Source organism: Haliaeetus albicilla, chromosome 3 (genome assembly GCF_947461875.1).
Source record: "Haliaeetus albicilla chromosome 3, bHalAlb1.1, whole genome shotgun sequence".
Taxonomy (NCBI): Eukaryota; Metazoa; Chordata; class Aves; order Accipitriformes; family Accipitridae; genus Haliaeetus; species Haliaeetus albicilla.
This window is the reverse complement of record NC_091485.1, coordinates 14,537,489-14,553,588: the sequence shown is the minus strand read 5'-3', so window position 1 is coordinate 14,553,588 and position 16,100 is coordinate 14,537,489.

The following is a 16,100-nucleotide window of genomic DNA, read 5'->3' as shown; positions in this document are numbered from 1 at the left end:
AGTCTTGCTGCATCATTCCCGTTTCCTTGCTTAGGCCTGACTCTTTTTCCTTTCTTCTTCCCTCTGTCCTGTTGCTATTATCAGTTGTTGTGGGAAATAAAACTTGTAAGGTTGTACAGCATCTGACCTCGTTTGTGTCTTAATCTCGCTCTTGGGATTGTTTAAGAACCCTCCCTGATATTGGATTGGGACAACTATGTAATGAAACTTCTGTTTGTAGGAATTCTGCTTTGCTTGTTCAGAAAGTTATAAACAGAATAAGGAAAGGTAGAGATGGAAGAGAGAGAGAACAGTCTTACACACAGCCATTTAAATGGTGCTACGTGGATATAGACTGTCCTTTATGACACTGAATCCCATGTTTCTGGGAAGGTCATGTTGAACAAACTTCTTATGGGTCACCAAACTATCCTTCCTTCACTTTCTGAGAGTCTTAGGATTTGATTTGTCAAAAGTCTGGGCAGTAAGAAGCAAATGTAATCAGAGCTTTTTACTGAATAGATGAAATTCCATTTAAAGTCATATGGTATAAAAAATCATGCCACAATAGGAACTCCAAATTAATGGGTGCATTTGACTTTCTCTGCTTCCCTCTATAAAGGAAATTAACATTTTATTTTCCAAGGGTACTGTAAAAATCACGTTGTTTGTGCCACAGCGTAATATCAGTGATAAATACTGTAGAAAAGTCTACAAACAAATTAGTTCTGCCTTCAAGGCAGAGTTTGAATAATATTCAGCAAACAAGGCATATGGCCACACACTGAATAATGAAGATAAAGATGTTGTGTAGGAGCAGTACAGAGTATGAAAGGTACCCAAATGAGGCAAGGATACTCAGAAAATCGTAAGTAAGTAAAACATAATTATACAAGGTATATGTACAAAGGGGCTAAATGAGGACAAAAGCAATATTATTTCTGGTAACTTCTGACTTTTGAGTATTTGCTTTTACACTGTAGCATTCTTAGCATAAATTTGTGAATGTTACATATGTAGAGTTTAAATGTTACAGAATATTTGAACACTAGCTGCTGTTCCTGCCCAACATTAAAATTACAATGTATCTGATGATATACATTTGCTCCTTGGGCTGCTCACAGGTACTGCTGGTTGCCTTCAGGCTAAGGCTTGTAATGAGGTAACCCCTAGCAGAGAGGTATTATCTCGCTCACTCATGACCTGGTTTTGAGGAAATAGATGGGCATAATTGTTACACACATATATGCTGACCCACTGATCCCTTTCTGAGAACTGGTGAGCACCAAAAGAAATTAAAATTGAAACACAGCAGGTACAGGATTGGGTCCACAGCAGTCTTTATCTACTTGCAAAATGGCAGTAGTTAGATAGTCACCATTTCTTCATTCGTAGCCACACTGAGCTAAAATCACTATGAAAGCTAATACCTGTTTAAACTCTGGCAGCAGAGTGACTTTTTTCAATTGCTTACAGTCCTCACATTATATTGAAGAGAACCAGATCTAAGCAGTGTGCCAGAATGAAAAAAAGGCAGTTCAAATGGCAAAAAACTGAATCTGCAGTTACAGCCAATTATTTCAGCATGCTGCCTCAGTGGCAATTAAGACATAACTCTCAGGAGTTTGGTGTCAAAACTGGCAATGTCATCCTAGTTCTCAATACATTCTATAATCTTTGTAGTATACCTCTTTCCCATTAGTGCTTCATTACAGCTTTTTAGATTTTCATTTGGGTAATACATTGTTCATTTATTTAGCAATTTCTCTGTTGAATCATACTTTTCACTTCTACATCCGTGAGAACATGGAAGAAGCTATACTGGATGAGGAAAAGATCCATATAGCAGAATTTGTCTCCATCAAAAACACATGGCTAGGAAATATTACAAAAGCAAGCACACAGTGATCCATCTCTAGAAGACTCTTATACTCACCACCACTTCTGAGCTCCCCAGAGTCACAGTGGGTTTGGGGATTGGAGAGGGGGAGAGGAAAGGGTGTTGTGCGTGGGTGTAATAGTCCGTGATATAATTTCCTTCTATAAATTTGACCTCATGTGGTGACCTCGGAACTGACCCTGCTTTGGGTAGGAGTTTGGACTACAGACCTCCTGAGCTCCCTTCTAGCCTGAACAGTCCAGTGAGCCTGTGAACCTGCAGCAAGAAATTTCATAGCACTCTGTAAAGACAGAAAGTTCTTTTATTTTGAACCCGCCATCTCCTAGCTTTACTTACCATATAGGAGGAAAGAGTAAATAATAATTTGCTGTTCAATTTCTATATGTCTCATTTATTTTATAGATGTCTATCATTATCTGTTCAGTCATTTCTTTTTCAGGCTGAAGGATCTACTCTTTAATCATTCTTCATGTGAAACTTTTCTACAGGTGCAATTGTCCTTTTCCAATTTTACAACATGCTTTTTTGAGATGGGACAGGTCTGGGACAAATCTGCTGGTAGTATTCAAAATGTCATTGCACCTTAGATTTATAAAGTTACAGAATGCTGCTTCCCATATTGCTCCCTTATTTTGATTCTTTCTAATAATTTTTACTATTCTGTTTCCTTTCTTGGGAAATATGCATCTCTTCATGTTGAATTTAATTCACCCTTTAGTCACTCAGTATTGTGATGGTCTTCTGCAGTACTTCACAGCTAGCTTTTGCCTTTACTACCCTGAGAAATTTGGTATCAAATGGGAACATCAACATTTCACTCCCTCTCACCCTGATAATTTTTCAATATATTACATCTGGCCGATTCCACTACAATCCCTGTGAGTCTCCTCTGATCATATCCACACTACCTGCAACCCTGTATACTCTCCCCACAGTTTCTTCACTCATGAGAATAACTGTTTTCTTATCCCATAGCAGTTTCTTTTCTTTAAAAGCATTTGATGAGAGATTTTGTTGTGCACTTTTCTTAACTGTATTAACGGAATCCTACCTGTGTATGTGCTTTGATTTTTTAATTGGAGGGGAAAAGCAAACAAACAAAGTATAGTGCTTTTTAAGGTTGGAAACACTTAAGGTTGGATTTGTTATGTGTTTGGCTGGCTAGAAATAGTTGAAGGACACAACTGATAATTACAAACATCAGGATTTTTATTTCTTCTAATTCAAAATTTCCTAAAGCTCATACTAAATATGTCTCCTGCATCGCTAATATGGGATTACCTTTCTGACATTTAGGACTACAGCTGCACACATTTTGTTGCTCAAGACCTGTTAATACATGGAAATAACAATTATTTGTCATGGTGAAAACTTCAGTGATTATGTCTCTACAGGGAATAAGATGAAACTTGCAGTTCTGATAACCTAATGATGCAACTTTGTGTTGTTTGGTTACCTCACGCTTAGCTGCAATTGATAACATTGTTTTATATTAAAATGGGAAATAGCTGTAATATGAGCTTAAAGAACAGTATACTTATTATTTAACGAATTCTATGAAACTTTAAGAGATTCTTCCTTTTATTTTGTTTCAGCTCTCAAGCTGTCTTGTACTTCACCAGGGCAGTTAAAGCAGTCGAGCTGCATCATTTAGTCACTCCTATTTCACCCTTCATATTTGCATTTGTGTTGGGATCTTCTTATTATTTGATCCAACACTTCTTAAAATTCAGAACTAAACAAGTTGTTTAAAACTATCTTCTACTTAATTTATTACTTTTTCAGAAATAAGTTAGAATAACATTTTTTATAGAGACACATTAGATATTTACAGTTGCTTGATTGTGATTTCTGAGTATATGTTATAAAACTGCATTTTCAATTTAGTATTTATAAAGTTGTGAAAAGTGTGCTTAATACATGTGACGTGCAGAAAACAGACTCCACAATCAGTGAGATTGTAAAGTAGGTATGTTTATTCAGCACTGGGCGGCACGGGGGGTAGTCCCACCAAAGTCGTGCGCGCCTGACTCGGCAGTTCGCCTCAAGTTTATACAGTCAGGTATTACATATTCACAATAAGCCTATACATATGCATGACCTATCCCCACTTCATATTAAAATTAGCTCCGAGAGGTCATTTCCATAGTCCCTTGCCAACTGCGCCTGCGCAGGGCCTCTTTATGGTGGTCATCTGGTGGTCGCAGAGATGAAGATAGATGACTCCTCTTTGTCACCTCTAGTAACCTTTTTCCTTGCGCAGGCTCAGTGATTTCTTGGTATTCACCCAAGCCGCAAGACCAGTCTTAGCTGGCTCTTGGGGCCTGCTCCTGCTTCTTATCAAGGACTGTCTTTACCTCATTGGCTGGTTCTTGGGACCAGCTCTTCTTATCAAGGACTGTCTCTACCTCAGCTAATTTCAACAATGTAAGCACTAAACATCATCTTTCACCCCCCTTTTATTATGTCTACTGAGATTCTTTTGACTCCCCTTGTCTCACATGGGGATCAAAACATGTACAAGGAAGAAAATTACAAATAATATCTAAAACATATATTGGATTTACATAGCAAGGCACTGGCAGTGGGGCCTGCAGGGCGGCCTCTGTGAGGAGAGGCCGGGGCTGCTCCAGGCCAGACACAGCTGGTTCCAGCCGGTTCCAGCAGGCTCCAACCGACCCACCGCAGGGCATGGCTGAGCCCCTCAGACAAGATGGTGGCACCTTGGGGAAAGTGTATTGAAGAAAGGGTAAAAAACACTGTGCAGATGCTGTGAGAGGGAAGAGTGAGAAAAATGTGAGTAAAAGAGCCCTGCAGACACCAAGGTAGAGAGAAGGAGTGGGAGGAGGTGCTTCAGGCATCAGAGTAGAGATTGCCCTGCAGCACATGGAGGACCACAGTGGAGAAGATATCCAATTGCAGCCCATGGAAGACCATGGTGGAGCAGATATCCACACTGCAGCCTGCGAAGAAACCCACGCCACAGCAGGTGGACATGCCCTGAAGGAAGCTGCAGCCCATGGAGAGCCCCCACAGGAGCAGGTTTTCTGGCAGCAGCTGTGGCTTGTGGGGAACCTACAATGGAGCAGTCTGTTCCTGATGGACTGTACCCTGTGGAGAGGACCCATGCTGCAGCAGTTCTTAAAGACCTACAGCCCATAGGAAGGACCCAGTCTGGAGCAGTTAATGAAGGACTGTATCCTGTTGGAAGGACACCAGGCTGGAGCAAGGGAACAGCTTGAGGAGGAAGGAGCAGCAGAGAGGAGCTGTTGTGGAGTGACCAGGACCCCCATTCCCCATTGCCCTACACCACTCGGGGCGGGGAGGAGATAGAAGAGTCAGGAATGAAGGAATGAAGTTGAGCCTAGGAAGAAGGGACTAGTAGGGGAAAAGTATTTTAGTTTTTGTCTCTGTTTCTCACCATCCAAAATATTTTAATTAGGAATAAATGAAATAAATTTTCCCCAAGTTGAGTCTATTCTGAACCATGATGCTACTTGGTAAATGATCTCCCTATCTTTACATGGACCCACAAATTTTTCAATCTTATTTTCTCCCCTTGTCCTCTAGCAAAGAGGGAGTGAGAGAGCAGCTGGGTGGGCACCTGGCAGAGAGCCAAGGTTAAGCCACCACAACAAAATATACCCAGATAAACATATTTTAGACAATCAATATATTTGTGCCCCCAAAAGTCAATTTCCATTTAATTGCTCTCTTAAGCAGGTAAAACTATCATATAGCATTCAAAGAAGTATGTCTTTGTTTTTCATATTATCATGACAAGGATAAAGAAAACATATTTACATTTGGATATGACTAAGTTTTTTATCTTTTAGAAGTGGCATGTGGTCATTGCTCAACATACACTAACAGCATGCAGTCTTCCCAGTCTGGGATTTGGGGGGGGGGGTATGCTGTTTTTTGGAAAGTTCAAAAATTAGTTTGACTAAATATATCTCATTTAGACTAATTAAAAAGACTCACCCAGCCCTACTTCAAGAATTGTTAATATACAACTTACATTTCAAAGAACAAAGTGATATGATTATCAAAACATACATGCAAAAAAGCCAAATGCAAAAAACTGCCACTAGAATATTTAAGTCACTTTCATTAAATGTCAAATAGATTTTCTTAGAGATTTTATGGACCTAAATTCCAATCTTACAATGAACTATATTTAAAGCTCATTGAAGTTATGGGATGCCTTGAAGAAGCAGGAATTTGTTTTTACTTTGCCTCCTTCCCAGAAAAAAAAAAAAAAAAAAAGGTAGAAAAGGCAACATATGCAATGAGAAAAAAATCATGTTCTCATTGAAAAGTCATGCCTTGCTTGACTTTTATGACTTTTAAAAGGAGGTAGTCTGAACCAAAAGACTATACTTGGCTTTTTTGAGGGAATGAAATTATATTGAGACACGTTTGACTAAGGCTGTATCAGAAATATCAGGCCATGAAAAATAATTAAAGATAAGTGTAGACACTCCATCATAACACCTTTAATGCCTGGTTAATTTGCAGGCCTGACTCAGCTGTGAAGTAAATTCCATTGCTCTAAAATCATTTAACTGATTGACTGAAATGTACTGCAAGGAAATAGATAGTCTGCTATAGCAGCTCAGCTAACCAACAGTAACTCATTGACCATGACAGCTTCAGTCCATTCCCATTCTGAATCACCAGCTTCCTGGTTAGCAAGGGCAGTCAGAGGATTCTCATCTAAATATCTACTCCAATGTAAATACAATGGGTTATAAATAAAAAGATGAATTTATTTATTCTAACTTATTCATCCAGTTATGCTTTTTTGGGGCTGTGTCAGAGAAATGATACTATATGTATGGACTACAAAAAATGATGCTGATGACTAAAGTCTGAGTTTATTATTACAGAATAAAGTTACTCACCTGGTGGCAATAAAAAAATTAATGACTCAGTAACAGAAATGGCAGCTGGAACCATAATTATGATGGGAATCAAGTACTTCTTGTGTACTCAAGGAGTATATCAAATATGATTACATTTCAAAGTGGTCAGTTTCCTCTTCTTTGCTCTCAGCCACTTCATTCTGTTTCTCATTTATTTCCAAATTTAGAAGTACACCTCAGGTGAGTTAATTACAACAAACGTAATTAACACCAGTTCACAAATACTTCTGATTACACTTAGTCAGACCTGTTTTTGCAAAGCAAACTGAGCCAGGGGGTTAATGGTAGCACATAGTAAATCTGTCATCATATTGCTGAATGTTGATTATACTTGAGCTTGATAAAAGATACCAGTCACAAGGGATAAGCTATTACAGATGGGTACTGTAAGAAGTTCTGTGTATAGTCTTGGAAGAAGTACTGCCTGGCTAGTTGCATATGGTTCACCACCCTTACTCTGCCATACTTAGACTTACAAACTGGGGGTGGTTTGTGACTTGTCTATCAGGAAGACTCTCAGACCTAAGTCTTAAGAACTAATGAACATCCACGTCTCTCACTGATGACAGGATATTGTCAGGAAAGGAAGCTTAAAATTGGTATGGTTATTCCTCTGTTAGCATAGATCAGCAGAAGCATTACATTTAAAATGGAATACAGCTTTACACAGAACAGCATGGCAATGTTAGAGTCAGAGGTGAGTAACTAACTCTGGTATCTACCTGCAGGAAGTTATTGTGATAGCACATTAAACAAAATATGAATACGGTGCATGGACTGAACCTCTTCTAGGTGTAGCCAAGTATGAAAGAAGCACACTTGCTGGCAAGCGTTAACAGTGGCGGACACAGTTCTCCTGGCACTGTCAGTAGAGGGCTGCGACACAGGCAAATCTGGAATTGATTGCCTGTTTCTTTCCATCAGGGTGGGAACAGATCATCCACTGGTATCTTAAATAAAAATAACCTATCCATCATCCAGTCTTGTGTCATCTCTCTGGGGAAATAACTCGAGAAAACAGTATATTGCTGCCTATCAGCTAAATATAAATTTAGTCCTGTGTCTATAAGTGCTATTTGAACTTAGTACTTGGCCCTTTAACTTCTTTGAAACGTATAGTTCTACTCATGGAGCGAGCCATGTCTGCTCTTTCCATCAGCGTTGTGCATTGTGTATATATGTATAGAAACAGTGCATTCATGCACATTTTTAGGGATTCATACTCACAGTAATTGTTTGAACACAATAAAAATGAGTACATATAGCTTCATCAAGAGCAGGATGAGATTCTACTTTATGGACTTGGTCTAACATTTACTCTGTATGAACTACACGCTTACATTTAATCATTCATTTATTCATGAACAATCAGTAGATAAGACCCTTAGTCTGTGCTTCAATTAAAATAAATAAGTGACCATATAATGTGTGTCCTAGAAAACTGAAGACAAATTACTATTCTTCAGAAAGACACTTTGGAGGGCAATGGAGATTGCAAAGCTGTACTATTGTGTTTAGAGGATGTACTTGTACTAGGCCTCTGAAACTCTGCATACTTTCAGAAATGGATTTAATAGAATCTTTCATTGTTCTGATTTATTAGTGGGCTGACACTGCAAAATGGTATCTCCTCTATTATTTGTGTTCAACTTGGCCAGAATCCCATCATGCAATTACACAATGAGAGAAAGCATTCCCTTCTCATTCCTTTCAGACATTCTGCCTTCTCCAAGTATTAGCTTTGAATATGTGTGGTTAGAGCTGTCTAGACAGGTATGCAAGTTGATTGACTGGGGTAAATCTAAATTAGAAGGACAAGATATAAAAATAATAGGATAAGGTCAGAGAAAGGGACAGAATGCCATAGAGAGAAAGTTCTATGCTACATGACACACATCATACTCTTTTTTTCTTGGGTTTTGTTGTTGTTTTTTATATTTTTTTTTTCTATAAGCCCTATAAAAATGAATCCGTTGTCCTCCTGTTCAGATAACGGGCAGCAAAGCAAAAGAGGGGTGGAAACTGCTACTTTAAGTGTTCTGTCACAGCAAAAGTCTGTGGCAGAAGGCATGCCAAAGTTCCTTACTTGGCCACAGTAAAAGGAGTTGTATGATACCTCTGAACAGACAAGTTACAGTATTTGGGACAGCTCTGGCATAGCTGGCAACAGACAAGGAATGTGGCACAGTGAGAGAGGGGATCATGAATGTTCAGGATGGGGTTCCCAGCCAGCCACGTCTTTGGATGATCTGGGAGCTGGTGTCCCAACACAAAGCTGCAGTTAGTGTGAGAGAAGAGACCCTGTCTGAGAGCCATCCAGAGTTCCTGAGCTCCCAGGTGACCTCAGGACAATTGGGACTTCATGAAGGAAAGTAAGCATATTTTTAAAGCGAGAAAAGTTCAAGTGGAAAAAGGGAATCCATTTGTGAATCTTGCCATTCACTGAATCATGCAGCCACCTGAGATACAGTTGAGCCATTTTCCCTACTCTGATGTCTTTGTGTATTTAATTTTTTACTATATTTTCTTTGTAGCCACTCACATATACAAAAAATGTTTCTGTGAACAAAGCCTCTTCTATTTTTTAAAAGCCTTGCTGCTCTCTTTCAGCATTAGACATTGTAATCCTTTTTTCTGCTTCACAGTGGGTTGAATTGGAAATGGAATTAGGAACAGTATTAGTGGAGACTTCAGCTGAAAAGTTAGCCTTTGTTTCCCATGTCAACTGTTGTCTTACCATACAATTTTAGGCAACTCATTTAACTTCATCATGACCTAATTCACCAGAGATATACTGGCAATACTACATAGCTCAAATTGATTTGAAATGGAGTTACATCACATCCCCTCTCTCCTAATTTTCTAAATAAAATGGATATGTTTCTAAAACAAACCATAATTATCCTCCACAAAAATATGACATTTTTCTTTATGACATTCAAACTGTCCCCCAAAATCACAAACCTAAAGTAGTCTGAATCTGTAATTTTAAACTTTAGTCACATGCTTTTTGTTCACTACCTTCTTTTTGGTTTGTGTTGCCATTAAAGAGTAAAATATTTGGAAGATAAGTATGTTGTGTTGCCTAGCACAGTAAAAATAGTAATTCTGGATTTTCACATACAATTGCATGTATCTTCATAAGCCTGGTTAGGTCTCAAGTGGGTGGAAGGAGAATGTGCACTCTTCACTGCAATTTCTTGAAACCAATTTTGAAATTGTTAATCCAAGTATATGGTTTATCTGTGTATTTCCAAGAAGCAGTGATATTAAAGGTGTACAGGATTTGTAACAGATTATGTTTGCAAAGATACATTACTGAGATCTTGAGTTGAAAGGTCATCTAACAGCTTGGTAAAACTACACAAGTTACAAGTAATATTCTGCCTGTAAACACTTCTTAAGAGAAGATAACTTCCACACAACTTCTTTTCCTTGTAATTATCTTTTTTTTTAAAAAAAGAAAATCTATAAAAGCAAAATACTGTTCCCCAAATGGAATAATTTAGAGTCTTCCATGAGATTACCCTGCTTCTTAAGGATTGGGAAACATGTAGAATTTAAGCAGGATATAATGTCATGCACATATGGTTAAGTGAACTTATCTAGCCATAACAGTGTAGTTGTATTTTGTAAAAGTAAATGTGCACATTTAGACCAGAATGATCTCTCTTTTAGTGCAAGGGGAGTATTCCAAAAGGGATTCTATTCCCTACTTAAGGCTGCTGCACAGGAGGCAGCCAACACTCTGCAAATCCAGTGGCATTGTAACCACTCTCACAACCCTACTGGCGAGAGGTCCAGAAGGTTTTAATACTTATGCTGATTGTGTTCATGCCTTTTATCTCCTTCTGTTTGTAAGTCACCATTTAAAGCAGAATTCTCTCAAAATTATGCCTTTCACATCTGCACTATCTAATAACTAAGTCTGAGTCTCAAACATGCAAATTCTCCTTTGTCAACTGGAACAAAGTAACTTTAGGGTTTCAGACAGCAGGAAAAAAAGGAAAAAAAAAAGATATTTTCTAAATTTTCCCCAGATGATAGAGTAGGATAATGCAGTTTATGAGAGATACAAGTAACAGCTAATCCTTCTGCTATATATATGTAACAGATATCATCATCATTGGATCTCCACTAATCTACATTTGCTGAAAATACAACCTAATTTTTTTGATACTACATTATATTTATAATGCATTAACTATTACTCTAGAAGGTTAATTTAAATTAGGAAGCATGTTTTGCATTTGTAGGGGAAACTAGGAGGGGAAATCCCCTTTTCAGTTTTAATCAGAAAGTTTTATAATCAGCAATCAACAGGGAGTCTGATTTTTAGTGATGGTCTTGACTTTCCATATGTTGCCATTGAGAAGCAGAATTTTCTTATCTTTTTCTAGTTTTTGTTTGTTTGTTTGTTTATTTGTTTCATTTGGTTTCTGGAGGTTTGGGGATTTTGAGTGTGAACGTATACTTTGAAAGATATTTAAGGTAATACTGAAAAAAACTATCATCTTCCAAACAATCTATTCAGAGCAATAATTACCTTTTTCTTGAAAAACGTAACTTGTGTTTAAATATGGTACAAAAATTTAAATTCAAAGAAAAAAACTCTGACTGTGAACATGTACAGTTTAGTGTCCTGCAGACTTCAGGATGTATTGGTTTGGGGAGTGGTAAGATAATTTGTTTGGGTATGAAGGAGAGAGATGAGAGCAACGATAAAAAGCACAGGATAGAATAGAAACAATTAATCCAGGCAGTGTAAATGGGTCCTAAAAGGAATCCAAGGAAAACACTATCCAAAAGAAAAGTCGGTGAGAGTGTTACCTATTCTTAATAACATTTGCAAGATGATGCTGAATTGTTTCCCATTCCCTCACTACTCTGTTAATATCATACTACTTCTCCCTCTCTTAATCAGTACCTGCGAGAATGGTTGCAATTTTTTTCCATGAGGTTTCACTGGCTTTATTTATTCTGAATTATTTTTAAGCATAGCAATTCCAAAATATACAAAGGAAGTATAAACTAAAACCTGTTACTTTAAATTTTCAGTTTATACAGACATACTAGTGTGATCATTGTGCCATAAATATGCTTCACTGTACAGTGAGTTTCAAAGAAAACCTTATAATTTATAAAAGCCTTAATAGACATACAAATCTAGACATTTATTGTACATACTTATTTTCTCTGGGGAAAAATAATTTGTGAAACAGAAAGGTAAGGACAGTGGAAAGGCAGGGCTTGCTGCAGGTCATGTTGTTAGACGAATTTTATTTCAAATGTCTTATTTATGCTATTTCAATTGTTAAATAAAGATCTAATATATAAACTATGATCATGTCACTTCCATGATTCGCATCTCCCTCAGCTCTCATTACTAACTTTCTGAGGAGAGGTGAGTAGATTCACTATTTGTAGTGGTAAACCCTTTGTAGAACTAAATTACACTGTTAACTTTTTTGTGTGCAAACATGTAGCATTGATGTGATTGAAAATGCAACCCCAAACACTTACAGAAAGGCACAGGATTTATTTAGTTACATAAAATAAACTAGTTTTCAGAACGGGAGATTTCTTTGTGAAACAGTTTACAGCTGTGCTATTTACTCTCCCCTTTATTCTCATTTATTTGCATTGCTGTCAGTGGGCTTTCTTCCATTGATACTATTCACCTAATTCATGGAGCTACTGCAGAGCTTGTGCTTAAGAGTTGCAAACATAAAGTACTGCATAATGGTGCTTATATTTTATGTCTGTTATAAAACTTTAAACTCATAAATGGATCCAATAAGCTCTACTGGACAGCTTTGGTGTATGTCCAATAGGTTTTAATGCTATATTAAAAATCTCATGTCAAAGTTCTTCAGTTATTTTTCTCCTACATTTCTCATCTGGGTTGAATTACAATAATATATTTTCATCATATTTTCACATGATCCTGCCTACTTCAGAGCTGAGACCTAGATCTGTTATTCTTAAACCTTTTGATAACGTTTTCTGAAGGTCTTTTAGCAAATATTTACAGCTACTGCCTTTGAAACACATTCCACAGCTGCCAGCTCTTACATGTGATAAATGGATATTGCTATGTTAAGCACTTACTTAAAAGCTCTAGACCTAGGGGCCAATATACTTGGCTTTCATTAAAAGCAGCATTACTAGGCTTCCTAGTTTAAAAAGTCCAGGTTATAGTTACTGTGGTTTCAGGGGGAGGGAAACTGAAATTTCAAATGTGACAAAAAAAGCACATGAAATTATCATCATCATAAACATATCAAGGATTACAGCTATATTGTTATTACTGGTGAGAAGAAATAAGAAGAAAAATGGAGGAGTGGAACAGAAGAATGACTTGGAGTAAAAATCATAATAGTTCAGATAAATCTTGGCTGTAAAACAATTTGTGACTTGGCCAGCTGTATGAGAAAATCGAATATCTTTTAATGATGCATCAGTATTAGTTGAAGAGGAAGTTAAAACCAACAATCACCATGTGTTCAGTTTCATTGTTTGGGGTTTTGTTTGTTTGTTTGTTTTTGGAAAGCCAAACCCTTCTAACTGAACATCAGAGGCTAATCTTGACTATATTGACAATATATAGATAAAAATATATGATGTAGAAATGATTAATTTCCTCTCCATTCTCTCAACAGCTCTTCATCCATCAGTCGAGTTTAAAAGCAGGTATTTTGGGGCCTGGCTCCATTGCTCTGAATGTAAGACTTTAATACAGTAAAATAGGAAACCTGAATAGTTGCATCTGGATAGGAATTGAATTTATTTTTCTTGTCAATTCTTCCCCAGTGTGCAGAGGAATCATTCCTACTCAAGCCAAATGAGCAAAGGCCATGAGGGCTGACTGTGTCTCTGAATAAAGAATTTGTTGGTGATTGGACATACTGGAAAACGGAGTGCATTGTTATGTCACAAGTCTTTTGGAGCTGGATTTCTTTTTCATTGTCATTGGGTTTTAAGATACAGAATGATTACATGGATTGTAAGGTTATAATCTCAGAATTTTCCATGTATGTGCAGTACTTTTCACCTAAGAATCTTGTTGTGACTGGGATTTGTACACACTATTCCAGATCATACAATTGTCACAATAAGTTGTTTGGACATAGCAGAATGAGCAAGAAATTAAATTAATTAATGAGCAAGAAAGAAATTAAGACTTTTTCTCCCAATTTTGGCTGCAGCCAGTGATTCAAAAAAAGGAAAATTCAGTTTATGTCCAAAGAATTATTAGTGAATGTATGCTGCGATTTGAAAAGCAGAGGTAATATCTAGATGTGTGTATCTTTCCTAAATGAGCCTAAAAATTTAATCTTATTTTTACAAATCCTAATTAATAGTGTATAAAATTGTAATTTGTAAATAGATATTTTTATATAGGAAATTTTATTAAAAACTCTGAAGTGAAAGATGCATGGTATTTTATAAATATGCGCTACTGTAAAAATCTTTTCCCAGACTATGGCCAGACAAATAAAAGAGTTGTCATCCTTCTCCAAATAAACTCAAGAATTTTCTAATTATAACTGAATGGAAAAGGATTTTTCAAAATCCATGACATTTCAAGATTAAACAGAAAAGAAAGAGAGACATTACCCACTTGACTGAAATAAGGGAAGGAAATCAATCCATACATGAAACTGTGAAGAATCTAGTCATAGGATCACACCATGTATTTAAGTCCCTGACCAATTTTTTTGTTGGTGGTTTTTTTTTTGTTTCTTTGGGGTTTTTGGTTTTGTTTCCCCCCCCCTCCCCCTCCAAACCAGGAGCTTAATTAACCAGAGGCATAAAGTGTTTATTAGTTATTTTGGAGAGGTCCACTCTTATTTATGAGGAATTATATACAGAACCATTACACACTAATTAAAGCTTTGCTGACATTGGAATATTTCTGTAAAAACGTTCCAATGAACAAATCTGTTTTGAGGAAAAAATTCTGATTGAAAAATTCCTGATTTGTGCCAGCTGATGCTGGTTAATATCATGCAATGAGAAATGAAGCCATGAGGCTTTGCTTCCAAAAGCAGTTAAAAATTACACAACAGGCCCTACAGATCTGGAACTAAACCAGATTTGAGTAGACTGTCACTGTATGAACTCACCAGACTGCTCCCAGACCCAAACCAGTTTGGGCTGAATCTGTTCAAGCATCCTAGTGCTCACACTTGATACTGCTAGCTGCTATGGTAGCTTAAGGTATCTCATATTAAATCAGTTTATGTCAACATGGACAATGGTGAGACTGTCAGTGTCTAACAGCCGGAGACTATCTGTATGGCATGTTCTCTTAAATTCCTGGGAAGTGGAATGATCTGGGGTTTTTAGGGGGGAAGAGCTGCTAATATAAAGGAAGGACATGATCTGTAAACAAATCGTGCTATAATAGCTGATGCAGTTCCTTTCTGCTGATTTAGACCCTACCTGAATATTTAAAAACCCAACTGCCACTGCAACGTGAGTTGCCATTTACTTGACTCTTTAATTTCAGGACTACACACCATATGGAAAGCAGAGATTTTAGAAGTTAGAAGGAATTAGAAAATTGCAACTCAGCCTGGGGATTTGGTAAATTCATAGAAGTTGCATAATGGCAAATTTAGGACAGAAAGAGTCAGCACATTTCCCAAAGAAAATATCTGTACAGCTCTAAAAAGATTTATCGGGGAAAAGAAAAGCAGAAGAAAAGAAAGTAGAATAGGGAAAAAAAAAAAGATGTTTATTATTATTATTATAATTATTATAATAATTATTATTTATCATTATTAGTAAAATAATAATTAGTGCCAAAATCATTATCAGTATGATTATAATTTATTTTTAAAATGAAATATAACTAGTCTTTACAACTAAGTTTTTATTGAAGGTTCAGCTCAAGGAAGACTTTTTACACAACAGTATCTCTGTTGGCAATATATGTAGTTTGAGTGATTTGGGTAATCACCCATGCTGAACTATTGTACCAGTCCTGTGTGACTGAGGCATCATCAGGATATGCAGAGGTACTTTGATTTGTCTGCTAACTAAAGATATGATCAAGAGCCTTCTGGAGTAAAGCTGTTTCTGTAATCGTGTGATTGCCTTCCTATTAATTAAATATTTGAACGCAGCACAACTGACTACCTCCTGTGTTCATTTAGTAGGTAAAATAAAAAGAAATCTGACAATTTAAAAACAATTTATAAACATTTTAGAACAAATTATTGTTGAATGCACCCTTTTTCTTTTTAAGCCTGCATGAGATGCATGTTTTCTTTGACTTTTTTTAC